This window comes from Syngnathus leptorhynchus, chromosome 21 (assembly GCF_054491065.1).
Source record: "Syngnathus leptorhynchus isolate UIUO chromosome 21, UIUO_Slep, whole genome shotgun sequence".
NCBI lineage: Eukaryota > Metazoa > Chordata > Actinopteri > Syngnathiformes > Syngnathidae > Syngnathus > Syngnathus leptorhynchus.
The window spans coordinates 490,075-503,972 of NC_141215.1; the positions used below are offsets into that span (position 1 = coordinate 490,075).

Below are 13,898 nucleotides of genomic sequence, written 5' to 3' on the forward strand. Positions count from 1 at the left end.
GAGCTGTAGTCAGAGGTGAAGTTGAAGTCAGATGCAGAACTGGTGTGGAGCTGGAGTCAGAGGCGGAGCTGAAGTCAGGGTCGGAGGTAGGGCCGAAGTCAGAAACTGGTGTGGAGCTGGAGGCGGAGCTGGAGGCTGAAGTCAGAGGCAGAGATGGTGTAGAGCTGGAGTCAGATGTAGAACTGGTGTGGAGCTGAAGTCAGAGGCGGAGCTGAAGTTGGAGGCAGAGCTGGTGTGGAGCTGGAGTCAGAGGTGGTGCTGTAGTCAGAGACTGGTGTGGAGCTGGAGGCGGAGCTGAAGGCAGAGCAGGTGTGGAGCTGGAGGCAAAGTTGGAGGCGGAAGTGGGGCTGAAGTCAGTGGCAGAGCTGGAGGCGGAGCTGAAGTCAGAGGCAGAGCTGAAATTGGAGTCAGATGCAGAGCTGATGTGGAGGTGGAGTCAGAGGTGGAACTGGTGTGGAGCTGGAGTCGGAGGAGGAGCTGTAGTCAGAGGCGGAGCTGAAGTTGAAGTCAGATGCAAAACTGGTGTGGAGCTGGAGTCGGAGGTGGAGCTGTAGTCAGAGGAAGAGCTGATGTGAAGCTGGAGTCAGAGGCGGAGCTGAAGTCAGAGTCGGAGGTGGAGCTGAAGTCAGAGATTGGTGTGGAGCTGGAGGCGGAGCTGGAGGCGGAGCTGGAGGCGGAAGTGGGGCTGAAGTCAGAGGCAGACATGGTGTAGAGCTGGAGTCAGAGGCAGAGCTGGAGGCGGAGCTGAAGTCAGAGGCAGAGCTGGAGGCGGTGCTGAAGTCAGAAGTGGAGCTGAAGTCAGAGGCAGAGCTGGTGGTGGAGTCAGAGACTGCTCCATTAAAACATATAGTGTACATTCCTTCCCTGCAACACTAGTGAAGTCTTCATGGTATAGTGGATAGTGCTCTGGACTCTCACCCCAGCGGCCCGAGTTCAAATCCCGGTGGGACCAAAAAAAATATGTCATCATGGAAAAGGCGTTGGAGACGGAGCTGGTGTGGAGCTGGAGTTGGAGGCGGAACGGAACTGCCTTCAGCTGAAGTCAGAGGCAGCTCTGGTGTGGGGCCGGGATCGGAGGCAGAGATGGTGTGAAGCTGGAGTTGGAGGAGGAGCTGGAGTTAGTAGCAGAGCTAGTGAGGAGCTGGAGTCAAATGCGGAGCTGAAGTCAGAGGCAGAGCTGGAGGTGGTGCTGAAGTCAGACGTGGAGCTGAAGTCAGAGGCAGAACTGGTGGTGGAGTTAGACACTGCTCCATTAAACTTGCTTATCAGCAACAGCTAAAGTATGCGCTCCTCAATGGTTCCCCACCTGAATTAGTCAACAGGGTGTGGAAACACTTGGTGGAAGCACACACTGCTTGTGTTACAACAACCATGTAGTGGGCCAGAGACGCTGACAAAGTGTTCAAGAAAGGCAAAGGTTCTGATGTATTTCATCTAGATGATGATGATAATCATGTAGATGAAGATGCAACAGTTTTCTTCCAAAGTTCCCAATGGGGCAGAGGAAGAGGTCAAGGCCAACAAGGTCGCAGGCCGCCATATGGTTCAAAACCCCCACCAGATTCTGACAACTGTTGGAACTGTGGGAGACGAGGACACTTTGCAAGAGTGTGTCGTTATGCAAAACGAGACCAATCAAAGGGTGGAGGGAGGGGCAGAGGAAAAGCCAAATTTTCAGCATAACGGGCTTCCTCCCCTTTGACCGCTCATGCTCCTACTTTTGGTTTAAAACATTTTTTTTAGGTTATTAGAACCCCTGTACATACAATGAAATTATGACAATGCTGATTGTATGCCCGGCAAATGACAAGGGGTCAAATTATGTGTGCACACTAAAGTTAAAATTTGCAAATCAAGTGGTAAAGTAATACAACTTGTTTCTAAAAGATAAATAGAAAAATTAGAATGTGCTGTCCTCGCGTGCGTGGGTGGGACCAGCTTCATGATCGACCGCAAGAAATGGCCAGCTTGTGACGAATCATTGTTGCCAGGTCCCCTCCCCTCGCACCGAGAGCTGTGCACGTGTGTGCATATTTGTTAAACTGATAAAATTGGCTAAACCTGTGTACAAAAGAAATTTGTTAGACTGTGGTCTATCCAATTTGCACCGCAAAACAGAAACAATTTTGAAGAATAAAATAAATAAATAAATAAATAAATAAGAGAAGAAAAGAAAGAAATCTGTTTGTAGACAGAAAACTGGTTTAATTCGCAAGCTGTGTTTTTTTTTTATGTGTTGAGTTTTGTTTTTTTTTGGACTGGTGAATTGTTCTATCGGAAACATTAGGATAGGGATTGTGCTGAGAATGGTATATGAATGTTGTGTGGAGGACTTGGATAGCTTGGGACCAATGTGTTGAAAAGACTCCTCTTTGGTGACTGTGTGTGAGATGCAAATGAGCAGGGACGAATGATTTCCTGAATGAAAGGAAAGTATTGGTTGAATGGTTGAAGTTGTTGGAGACTACTATGGGAAATTGGTAGAGCAGCTTGGACAAAAGAGTGATTTTGTGCAAGTTAAATGCTAAGAAAACAAAAACAAAAAACCCAAAGAAAAAGTTGTTGCTAATTACTAACGAAGTTATGAGGAAGTGGTGTGGGTGTTTAGAAGGGCACGCGCTTATGCGCTTCCCTGGCTCATCAACATTTGTTTGACTGATCAAAGGAACCATTTGCTACAGGACTTAACATCCAAATCTAACCGGGATCAGAGAATCTCCTTTAAACCAGGAGGCAATAAATGGGATAGCCCCTGTCGTAAATGATCTTTTGTCAGGAGGGATCATTAGGAAGTGCTCAGATATTCCTTGCAACACTCCTATTTTTCCAGTCCAAAAGGCCAACAAGATTGATTGGCGAATGATACAAGATTTACGAGCAGTAAATGAGGCAATACAAACGAGCACCTAATGTGCCTGACCCGCACACACTTCTGAACACTTTGAAACCATACCAGAAGTTTTTCACGGTGATTGATCTTAGCAATGCATTTTTCTCAGTGCCAATCCACCCAGACTCACAGTTTTGGTTTGCGTTTACCTTTAAAGGACTAAGTTATACGTACACCAGATTGCCGCAGGGATTTGCTGATAGTCCAACTATTTTCACTCAAGCTATCATGGCATGTTTGGCTGATTTTCAAATTTCAAACAAAAGCCAACTTCTAGTTTATGTAGATGATCTCTTGATAGCCTCTGAAACTGAAGCTGCTTGCAAGGAAGACTCCTTAGCTTTGTTACACTATCTCTGTAAAGCAGGGAATAAAGTAAGCAAAAATAAACTACAATGGATCAAACAGGAAGTGAACTATTTAGGTCACACGTTGTCAGCTGCTGGAAGACAGATACAAAAAAACTGAAAACAAATCATTGCAGATGCACCAAAACCTGAATAAAAAAAAAAAAATGTCATTTTTGGGGCTCTGCAATTACTGCAGAGCATGGATCCCACATTATGCAGAAAAGACGCAACCACTGCTGAATATTGTGCATGGAGTCCGCCAAACTGTTCACAAAATAACAGGTTTTGCGCCATTCGAACTGTTGACTGGTCGCCTAATGCCAGGGCCTGCCTCCACCTTGGTCCCGCCAGCTGACGTACCGACACCTGATTTATCACACGCTGCATACTGGAAGTATCTTCATTCACTTGTATCCAGTGTGTCTACGCAGGTCGCAGACAAAGCGGTTGCAGATTTGTCATCAGCATCACCGGAGTCGGACATCACTCCGTATGTCTACCTCCGGGTGCTTTCCCGGAAGTGGACTGAACCTCGCTGGAAAGGACCGTTTAGGGTTCTGGCTAGAACTTCACACGCCGTCCAATTGGAAACTAAAGGACAAAAGTGGTACCATTACTCACAGTTGCGCCAGGCCCCAGACTTTGTGCCTGCCTATGGTGAGCATAAAGGTTGACCGCCCGGACGGGCAGGTCAAGAGAGGGAACGTGACGATGGCGAGAATTGGATCAAAGTCGGACTTGAAAGTGTCTGAACCAAGACGACGACGATGCAAATGTTTAACTTTATTGACTATTTTGCTTGCTGGCTTGTGCTTTGTGTGGACTATGTTGGCGTTTGAACATATGGTGCGGGATGGCAGAAGTGATGGAGCGAAAGGAGAACGAGTGAGGGTGTATCATTCCTGTAATGGAACGGTATGGTATGAAGCAGAGCAAGATGGTGGTAAGACGCTGACACAGACACAACAACTACTGCTAAATCTGAAGTATAAACAACCGACCATCGACAGCGTCCCCGCCCCCAGTTCAAATAGAGGCAGAATAATCCTCTTCCCCCTTGGTGGCCAGGTAGTCTCCCCTGGCCACTGAAGACTGAAGACGACAACCGCGCGGCAGACATTTCCAAGTTCTCCCCCGATGAAGCAGTGCTGCAAAGGGGGTGAGAATTGTGCTCACCCTCCAACAGTGGGCATGCCAAGCCCCCGACGGCTGAACAATCACGAGCAATTTTTGTCTTGACTGTTGTTATTGGTAACATTCTGGTCGCCTAAGGCAGAGGGACCGTGTGAGACTTTTCCTGCATTATGACATCTTGCCGCAGGATTGGGACATAGAAACTTGTGTTAAGTGTTGATCGCAATTTGGAGTCAGATCAATAGCTAAAAATCCGTATCCTAACAAGTTTCAATGTCGGAGTTAAAACTAGGGCTGAAGTTTCCGAATGCCATACGTGATGGGTGTTGTAAAAAAATTGCTTGAATGATTGAATTGAAAAAAAATAAACTAAAATAAAAGCTTACAGCGCCTGGTATTCCCAGGCGGTCTCCCATCCAAGTACTAACCAGGCCCGACCCTGCTAAGTTTCCGAGATCGAATGAGATCGGACGTTCTCAGGGTAGTATGGCCGTAAGCCATCAGAATCTCCAGAGTTTTGCATTTTATAGACACAATCGTCCCTGAAAACCCGTGCCAAGCAACTTGATGGCTGTTGTAAAAGTTTCCTTTCACAATTGATGTGGGGAAAAAAAAGGCTTTCAGCACCTGGTATTCCCTGAACATCTCCCATCCATGTTTTGCAGGCTGGCGCCCCCTTGGCTCCCCAGTGAGTTCCTAGCCCCCCCCCCTAAACACTCCACCAGTAACATTTTTGTCTCACACTTAATATTAATGGGATGGATGTGCTTGGTGCAGGGACACAAGCTTCTCAACATCAGGCTGGAACTCACTAAGAAGAAGTCGTAGATCCCCGCGGTCAGTAATTTTCAGTCGGTTTCTTTGCTTGGAAAGAAGCAAGGCGACTGCACTGAAGCCCCGTTCTACTAAATATGATGTTGGGAAGGCAATAAAGTACATCTTGACCTTGTTCCACAGCACTTGATAGCAGTCAGAGATTTTTTTTTGGAACCAAAAATCTTGATATGACTTTTTGAACTTTGGCCTTAGCTCAATGTCATTTTGAATTGAAATCAGTTCTTCCTCTGCCACTCCAGTTTCTTCACCGTCGACATTTAGGAATGGATTGATCACGCAGTCTGGTATTTCAAGCAATAAAATGTCCTCAAATCTACCACTCGAACTTCTGACTTCGACTTCAGACTGCCGCCCCCCTACCGCCCCCTTCTTCCTCACCGCCCCCCCAGATCTTTCCACCGGTACCGCCCACTTTGGGAACCACTTCTGTACATAGTCTCGCCTCAAATTTTTGTCTTAACTGTTGTTATTGGTAACATTCTGGTCGCCTAAGGCAGAGGGACCGTGTGAGACTTTTCCTGCATTATGACATCTTGCCGCAGGTTTTTCACTCACACATTAAAATTGATCTACGTAGATTGCGTAAATGATGTTTAGCCGAGCATGTTTTACAGAACACTAATGATTTTGAAATGATGATCGAAAATGCTTTGCAAGTGATGGACACAATGATGTGCTGTTTCTGTGTTTAGATTTTGTTGTTGTTTTTCTTTCTTCATTATATTTTCTTACTTATGTTTTATTGATCGGGGTGGGCATAATCATATGATAAACAGGAGGGATATGTTAGGGTTTATAAACTATCTTGATCGTATAATTATGTTGAGATGTAGACTAGAATGATGAACTTTGTTTGAACCTTTTACCTTTCCTTGACTCTGAAAAGTTTAACCATTCAGTTGTTGAAACTTTCCAAATGGTGTGGAAACATCCTTGTTTACTTAGTCATCTAAAATGCTCCACTAGGTTTTATTTCCAAGACCTCGTAAAACAATAAACTGGGACCCTCTGCACTGGTTAACCATTTGCTGAGGTGACCACCAACTGGGACCCTCTGCACTGATTAACCATTTGCTGAGGTGACCACCAAACATGTCAAATGTCACCCCCACCCTACTTGTTCTCAATAAATATGCTCTTGTAAGAGACTAACGGCTGAGTCTGTTAGGACATTGCTGTACCTACAGTAACAGACAAGCTCTCCACCTGCAAGTGCTTAAAGGGCATACTGTCTCCAGTGTGGTTCTTGCAAAATAAGTTAGAGTCAGAACATCTCTAACAGGTGTTGTAAAAGATTGCTTGAACAATTGAAGTGAAAAAAAATAAAATAAAATAAAAGCTCACAGCACCTGGTATTCCCAGGCGGTCTCCCATGCAAGTACTAAGTAGGCCCGACCCTGCTAAGCTTCCGAGATTGGACGAGATTGGGCGTTCTCAGGGTAGTATGGCCGTAAGCCGTCAGAGTCTCCAGAGTTTTACATTTTATAGACACAATCGCCCCTGAAAACCCGTGCCAAGCAACGACGGTACTTGATGCCTGTTGTAAAAGTTTCCTTTCACAATTGACGTGGGAAAAAAAAGGCTTTCAGCACTGGTATTCCCTGAACGTCTCCCATCCATGTAACAACCAGGTAAGAAAAAGGCTTTCTTCCAAGACTTTTGGTGTTTCACGGAAACATGGCTATCATGAAACGTTATTGACAGCTTTTTGTGTGGTAGCACGGATTTGCCGTTGCGACCTGCATTTTGCCGTATCAAAGTAAATGTCTTGAAAAGGGGAAAAACACTACATTGGAAGTGTTTTTCCCCTTTTCAAGACATTTGACTGCTGCTTTGAGTTCACAGGGAGCCAGGCTCTTTATTTACTGTACATAGTCTCCCCTCTAGTGGTACGAATTGTAAACTACAACGGTATGGATGACACCACACAATTTACATTTCAAACTCGGGTTACAGTTTCAATGTCGGAGTTAAAACTAGGGCTGAAGTTTCCGAATGCCATACGTGATGGGTGTTGTAAAAGATTGCTTGAACGATTGAATTGAAAAAAATAAAATAAAAGCTTACAGCACCTGGTATTCCCGGGCGGTCTTCCATCCAAGTACTAACCAGGCCCGACCTTGCTAAGCTTCCGAGATCGGACAATCGGGCGTTCTCAGGGTAGTATGGCCGTAAGCCGTCGAAGTCACCAAAGTTTTGCATTTTATATAAACAATCGCCCCTGAAAACCTGTGCCTAGCAACTTGATGGCTGTTGTAAAAGTTTTCTTTCACAATTGATGTGGGAAAAAAAAGGCTTTCAGCACCTGGTATTCCTTGAACATCTCCCATCCATGTTTTGCAGGCTGGCGCCCCCTTGGCTCCCTAGTGAGTTCCTAGCCCCCCGTCCCCCCACAGACACATATGGAAACAAACACCTCTTTCTTGATATTTGGTATGCTGCAATTTGAAAAGAGGTTAAACACTGATGTGTATTTCACAAATAAAACCCAATTTAGCAAACCAATTCATTTTTTAACTGTTTTAACTGTTTCAGCAACATAGAATGGTAAAGACCTAAACACTCCACCAGTAACATTTTTGTCTCACACTTAATATTATGGGATGGATGTGCTTGGTGCAGGGACACAAGCTTCTCAACATCAGGCTGGAACTCACTAAGAAGAAGTCGTAGATCCCCGCGGTCAGTAATTTTCAGTCGGTTTCTTTGCTTGGAAAGAAGCAAGGCGACTGCACTGAAGCCCCGTTCTACTAAATATGATGTTGGGAAGGCAATAAAGTACATCTTGACCTTGTTCCACAGCACTTGATAGCAGTCAGAGATTTTTTTTTGGAACCAAAAATCTTGATATGACTTTTTGAACTTTGGCCTTAGCTCAATGTCATTTTGAATTGAAATCAGTTCTTCCTCTGCCACTCCAGTTTCTTCACCGACGACATTTAGGAATGGATTGATCACCCAGTCTGGTATTTCAAGCAATAAAATGTCCTCAAATCTACCACTCGAACTTCTGACTTCGACTTCAGACTGCCGCCCCCCTACCGCCCCCTTCTTCCTCACCGCCCCCCCAGATCTTCCCACCGGTACCGCCCACTTTGGGAACCACTGCTGTACATAGTCTCCCCTCTAGCGGTAAGAAACGTGAACTGCAACGCTATGGATGACACCACACAATTTACGTTTAAAACTCGGGTTATAGTTTCAATGTCGGAGTTAAAACTAGGGCTGAAGTTTCCCAATGCCATACGTGATGGGTGTTGTAAAAGATTGCTTGAACGATTGAATTGAAAAAAATACAATAAAATAAAAGCTTACAGCACCTGGTATTCCCAGGCGGTCTCCCATCCAAGTACTAACCTGGCCAGACCTTGCTAAGCTTCCGAGATTGCGTGTTCTCAGGGTAGTATGGCCGTAAGCCATCAGAGTTCCCAGAGTTTTGCATTTTATAGACACAATTGCCCCTGAAAACCCGTGCCAAGCAACTTGATGGCTGTTGTAAAAGTTTCCTTTCACAATTGACGTGGGGAAAAAAAAGGCTTTTAGCACCTGGTATTCCCTGAACGTCTCCTATCCATGTCACAACCAGATCCGAAAAAGGCTTTCTTCCAAGACTTTTGGTGTTTCACGGAAACATGGCTATCGTGAAACGTTATTGACAGCTTTTTGTGTGGTAGCACGAATTTGCCGTTGCGACCTGCATTTCGCTGTATCAAAGTAAATGTCATGAAAAGGATAAAAACACTACATGGAAGCGCAATATGTATGTAATGTTGGGTTATTTTACAAATAAAGACTGCTGCTTTGAGTTCACAGGGAGCCAGGCTCTTTATTTACTGTACATAGTCTCCCCTCTAGCGGTAAGAAACGTGAACTACAACGGTATGTATGACACTACACAATTTACGTTTCAAACTCGGGTTATAGTTTCAATGTCGGAGTTAAAACTAGGGCTGAAGTTTCCGAATGCCATACGTGATGGGTGTTGTAAAAAAATTGCTTGAACGATTGAATTGAAAATAAATAAATCTTCACCTTCACCTTCATCTTCTTCCGCTTATCCGGGGTCGGGTCGCGGGGGCAGCAGCTTTAGGAGGGACTCCTAGACCTCCCTCTCCCCAGCCACTTCCTCCAGCTCATCCCGGGGGATTCCAAGGCGTTCCCAGGCCAGCCGAGGGACGTAGTCTCTCCAGCGCGTCCTGGGTCGTCCCCGGGGTCTCCTACCGGTGGGACATGCCCGGAACACCTCCCCAGGGAGGCGTTCAGGAGGCATCCTAATGAGATGCCCGAGCCACCTCAACTGGCTCCTCTCAACGTGGAGGAGCAGCGGCTCTACTCCGAGTCTCTCCCGGATGACTGAGCTTCTCACCCTATCTCTAAGGGAGAGCCCGGACACCCTGCGGAGGAAACTCATTTCAGCCGCTTGTATCCTGGATCTTGTTCTTTCGGTCACGACCCATAGCTCGTGACCATAGGTGAGGGTAGGAGCGTAGCTCGGTAAATCGAGAGCTTTGCCATTTGGCTCAGCTCTCTCTTCACCACGACGGACCGGTACAGAGTCCGCATTACTGCCGACGCTGCACCGATCCGCCTGTCGATCTCGCGCTCCATCCTGCCCTCACTCGTGAACAAGACCCCAAGATACTTGAACTCCTCCACTTGGGGCAGGCTCTCATCCCCGATCCGGAGAGGGCATTCCACCCTTTTCCGACCGAGGACCATGGACTTGGATTTGGAGGTGCTGACCCTCATCCCGACCGACCATGGACTCGGATTTGGAGGTGCTGACCCTCATCCCGACCGCTTCACACTCGGCTGCGAACCGCTCCAGTGAGAGCTGGAGATCACGGACTGAAGAAGCCAACAGCACCACGTCATCTGCAAAAAGCAGTGACGCAATGCTGAGGTCCCCAAACCGGACGCCCTCAACGCCTCGGCTGCGCCTAGAAATTCTGTCCATAAAAATTATGAACAGAATCGGTGACAAAGCGCAGCCTTGGCGGAGTCCAACCCTCACTGGGAACGAATCCGACTTACTGTCGGAAATGTGGACCAAACTCTGGCATCGGTGATACAGGGACCGAACCGCCCTTATCAGTTGGCTCGGCACCCCGTACTCCCGAAGCACCCTCCAGAGAACCTCCCGAGGGACACGGTCGAACGCCTTCTCCAAGTCCACAAAACACATGTGGACTGGTTGGGCGAACTCCCATGCACCCTCGAGGATCCTGCCGAGGGTGTAGAGCTGGTCCACTGTTCCACGGCCAGGACGAAAGCCACACTGCTCCTCCTGAATCCGAGATTCGACCTCCCGACGGATCCTCCTCTCCAGCACCCCTGAATAGACCTTACCAGGGAGGCTGAGGAGTGTGATTCCCCTGTAATTGGAACACACCCTCCGGTCCCCCTTCTTAAAGAGGGGAACCACCACCCCAGTCTGCCAATCCAGAGGCACCGTCCCCGATGTCCACGCAATGCTGTAGAGGCGTGTCAGCCATGACAGCCCCACAACATCCAGAGCCTTTAAGAACTCCGGGCGGATCTCATCCACCCCCGGGGCCTTGCCACCAAGGAGTTTTTTAACTACCTCAGTGACTTCGACCTCCGAGATTGGAGAGTCCGCCTCAGAGTCCTCAGGCCCTGCTTCCACAATGGAAGGCGTGTCGGTCGAATTGAGGAGGTCTTCGTCACCGACTCACCAACAACCTTAACGGCCACAGCTCCGGTCGGCTGCCTCAACAATGGAGGCGCGGAACAAGGTCCACTCGGACTCAATGTCCCCCGCCTCCCCGTGGGAAAAGCTCTGCCGGAGGTGGGAGTTGAAGCTCTTCCTGACAGGGGATTCTGCCAGACGTTCCCAGCAGACCCTCACAGAGCGTTTGGGTCTGCCAGGTCGGACCGGCATCTTCCCCCGCCATCGGAGCCAACCCACCACCAGGTGGTGATCAGTTGACAGCTCCGCCCCTCTCTTCACCCGAGTGTCCAAAACATGCGGCCGCAAATCCGATGACACGACTACAAGGTCGATCAACGAACTGCGGCCTAGGGTGTCCTGGTGCCAAGTGCACACATGGACACCCTTATGCCTGAACATGGTGTTCATTATAGAAAATCCGTGTCGAGCACAAAAGTCCAATAATAGAACACCGCTCTGGTTCAGATCGGGGGGGCCGTTCCTCCCAATCATGCCCTTCCAGGTCTCACTGTCATTGCCCACGTGAGCATTGAAGTCACCCAGTAGAACGATGGAGTCCCCAGAAGGAGCGCTCTCCAGCACTTCCTCCAGGGACTCTAAGAAGGGTGGGTACTTTGAGCTGCCGTTCGGTGCATAGACACAAACAACAGGACCCGTCCCCCCACCCGAAGGCGGAGGGAGGCTACCCTCTCGCTCACCGGGGTGAACCCCAATGTGCAGGCGCCCAGCCGGGGGGCAATAAGTATGCCGACAGCTGCTCGACGCATCTCACCGTGGGCAACTCCAGAGTGGAAGAGAGTCCAGCCCCTCTCGATAGGGCTTGTACCAGAGCCCAAACTATGTGTGGAGGCAAGTCCGACTATGTCTAGTCGGAACCTTTCTGCCTCACACACCAGCTTGGGCTCCTTTCCAGCCAGAGAGGTGACATTCCATGTCCCTAGAGCCAGCCTCTGCAGCCGGGGATCGGACCGCCAAGGTCCCCGCCTTTGGCCGCCGCCCAGCTCACTATGCACCCGACCCCTTTGGCCCGTCCTATAGGTGGTGAGCCCATTGGAAGGGGAACCCATGTTTTCTTTTCGGGCTATGCCCGACCGGACCCCATGAGCGAAGGCCCGGCCACCAGGCGCTCGCCTTCGAGCCCCACCTCCAGGCCTGGCTCCAGAGAGGTGCCCCGGTGACCCGCGTCCGGGCGAGGGAAAACGACATCCATATATTTTTTTCATCATAAGGGGTCTTCTGAGCCGTGCTTTGTCTGGCCCCTCACCTAGGACCCTTCTGCCATGGTTACCCTACCAGGGGCATGAAGCCCCAGACAACATGGCTCCTAGGATCATAGGGGCACGCAAATCCCTCCACCACGATAAGGTGACGACTCAAGGAGGGTGAAAATAAATAAATAAATAAAAGCTTACAGCACCTGGTATTCCCAGGCGGACTCCCATCTAAGTACTAACCAGGCCCGACCCTGCTAAGCTTCCGAGATCTGACGAGATCGGGCATTCTCAGGGTAGTATGGCCGTAAGCTGTCAGAATATCCAGAGTTTTGCATTTTATAGACACAATCGCCCCTGAAAACTCGTGCCAAGCAACTTGATGGCTGTTGTAAAAGTTTCCTTTCACAATTGACGTGGAAAAAAAAGGCTTTCAGCACCTGGTATTCCCTGAACGTCTCCCATCCATGTCACACAACCAGGTCCGAAAAAGGCTTTCTTCCATGACTTTTGGTGTTTCATGGAAACATGGCTATCATGAAAAGTTATTGACAGCTTTTTGTGTGGTAGCACGAATTTGCCGTTGCGACCTGCATTTTGCCGTATCAAAGTAAATGTCTTGAAAAAGGGAAAAACACTATATTGGAAGTGTTTTTCCCATTTCAAGACATTTGACTGCTGCTTTAAGTTCACCGGAAGCCAGGCTGTTTATTTACTGTACATAGTCTACCCTCTAGCGGTAAGAAACGTGAACTGCAACGCTATGGATGACACCACACAATTTACGTTTCAAACTCGGGTTATAGTTTCAATGTCGGAGTTAAAACTAGGGCTGAAGTTTCCGAATGCCATACGTGATGGGTGTTGCAAAAGATTGCTTGAACGATTGAATTGAAAAAATAAATACATAAATAAATAAATATTAGCTTACAGCACCTGGTATTCCCAGGCGGTCTGTCATCCGAGTACTAACCAGGCCCGACCGTGCTAAGTTTCCGAGATCAGGCGTTTTCAGGGTAGTATGGCCGTAATCCGACAAAGTTTCCAAAGTTTTGCATTTTATAGAAACAAATGCCCCTGAAAACCCGTGCCAAGCAACTTGATGGCTGTTGTAAATGTTTCCTTTCACAATTGACGTGGGAAAAAAAAGGCTTTCAGCACTGGTATTCCCTGAACATCTCCCATCCATGTAACAACCAGGTCCGAAAAAGGCTTTCTTCCAAGACTTTTGGTGTTTCACGTGAACATGGCTATCATGAAACGTTATTGACAGCTTTTTGTGTGATAGCACGAATTTGCCGTTGCGACCTGCATTTTGCTGTATCAAAGTAAATGTCATGAAAAGGGTAAAAACACTACATGGAAGGGCAATGTGTATGTAATGTTGGGTTATTTTACAAATAAAGACTGCTGCTTTGAGTTCACAGGGAGCCAGGCTCTTTATTTACTGTACATAGTCTCGCCTCTAGTGGTAGTACATGCAAGTACTAACCGGGCCCGACCTTGCTAAGCTTCCGAAATCGGACGAGATCAGGCGTTCTCAGGGTAGTATGGCCGCAAGCCATCAGAGGCTCCAGAGTTTTACATTTTATAGACACAATCGGCCCTGAAAACCCGTGCCAAGCAACGATGGTACTTGATGCCTGTTGTAAAAGTTTCCTTTCACAATTGACGTGGGAAAAAAAAGGCTTTCAGCACTGGTATTCCCTGAACGTCTCCCATCCATGTAACAACCAGGTAAGAAAAAGGCTTTCTTCCAAGACTTTTGGTGTTTCACGGAAACA

General features: G+C 47.9%; 1 non-coding gene and 4 pseudogenes across 1 annotated transcript; all 5 read right to left on the reverse strand.

Annotated features, from left to right (window-relative positions):
• Positions 1-4,753: 4,753 nt before the first annotated feature.
• On the reverse strand, positions 4,754-4,872 carry LOC147039930 (5S ribosomal RNA; annotated as a pseudogene).
• A 1,676-nt stretch (positions 4,873-6,548) lies between these two features.
• On the reverse strand, positions 6,549-6,667 carry LOC147039931 (5S ribosomal RNA; annotated as a pseudogene).
• A 604-nt stretch (positions 6,668-7,271) lies between these two features.
• Positions 7,272-7,388, reverse strand: LOC147039932 (5S ribosomal RNA; annotated as a pseudogene).
• A 1,131-nt stretch (positions 7,389-8,519) lies between these two features.
• LOC147039933 (5S ribosomal RNA) lies at positions 8,520-8,628 on the reverse strand (annotated as a pseudogene).
• Positions 8,629-12,308: 3,680 nt separating this feature from the next.
• On the reverse strand, positions 12,309-12,427 carry LOC147039934 (5S ribosomal RNA). Its single transcript, XR_015063238.1, has one exon. It is a non-coding gene; the product is annotated as a 5S ribosomal RNA (ribosomal RNA).
• Between the last annotated feature and the right edge of the window lie 1,471 nt (positions 12,428-13,898).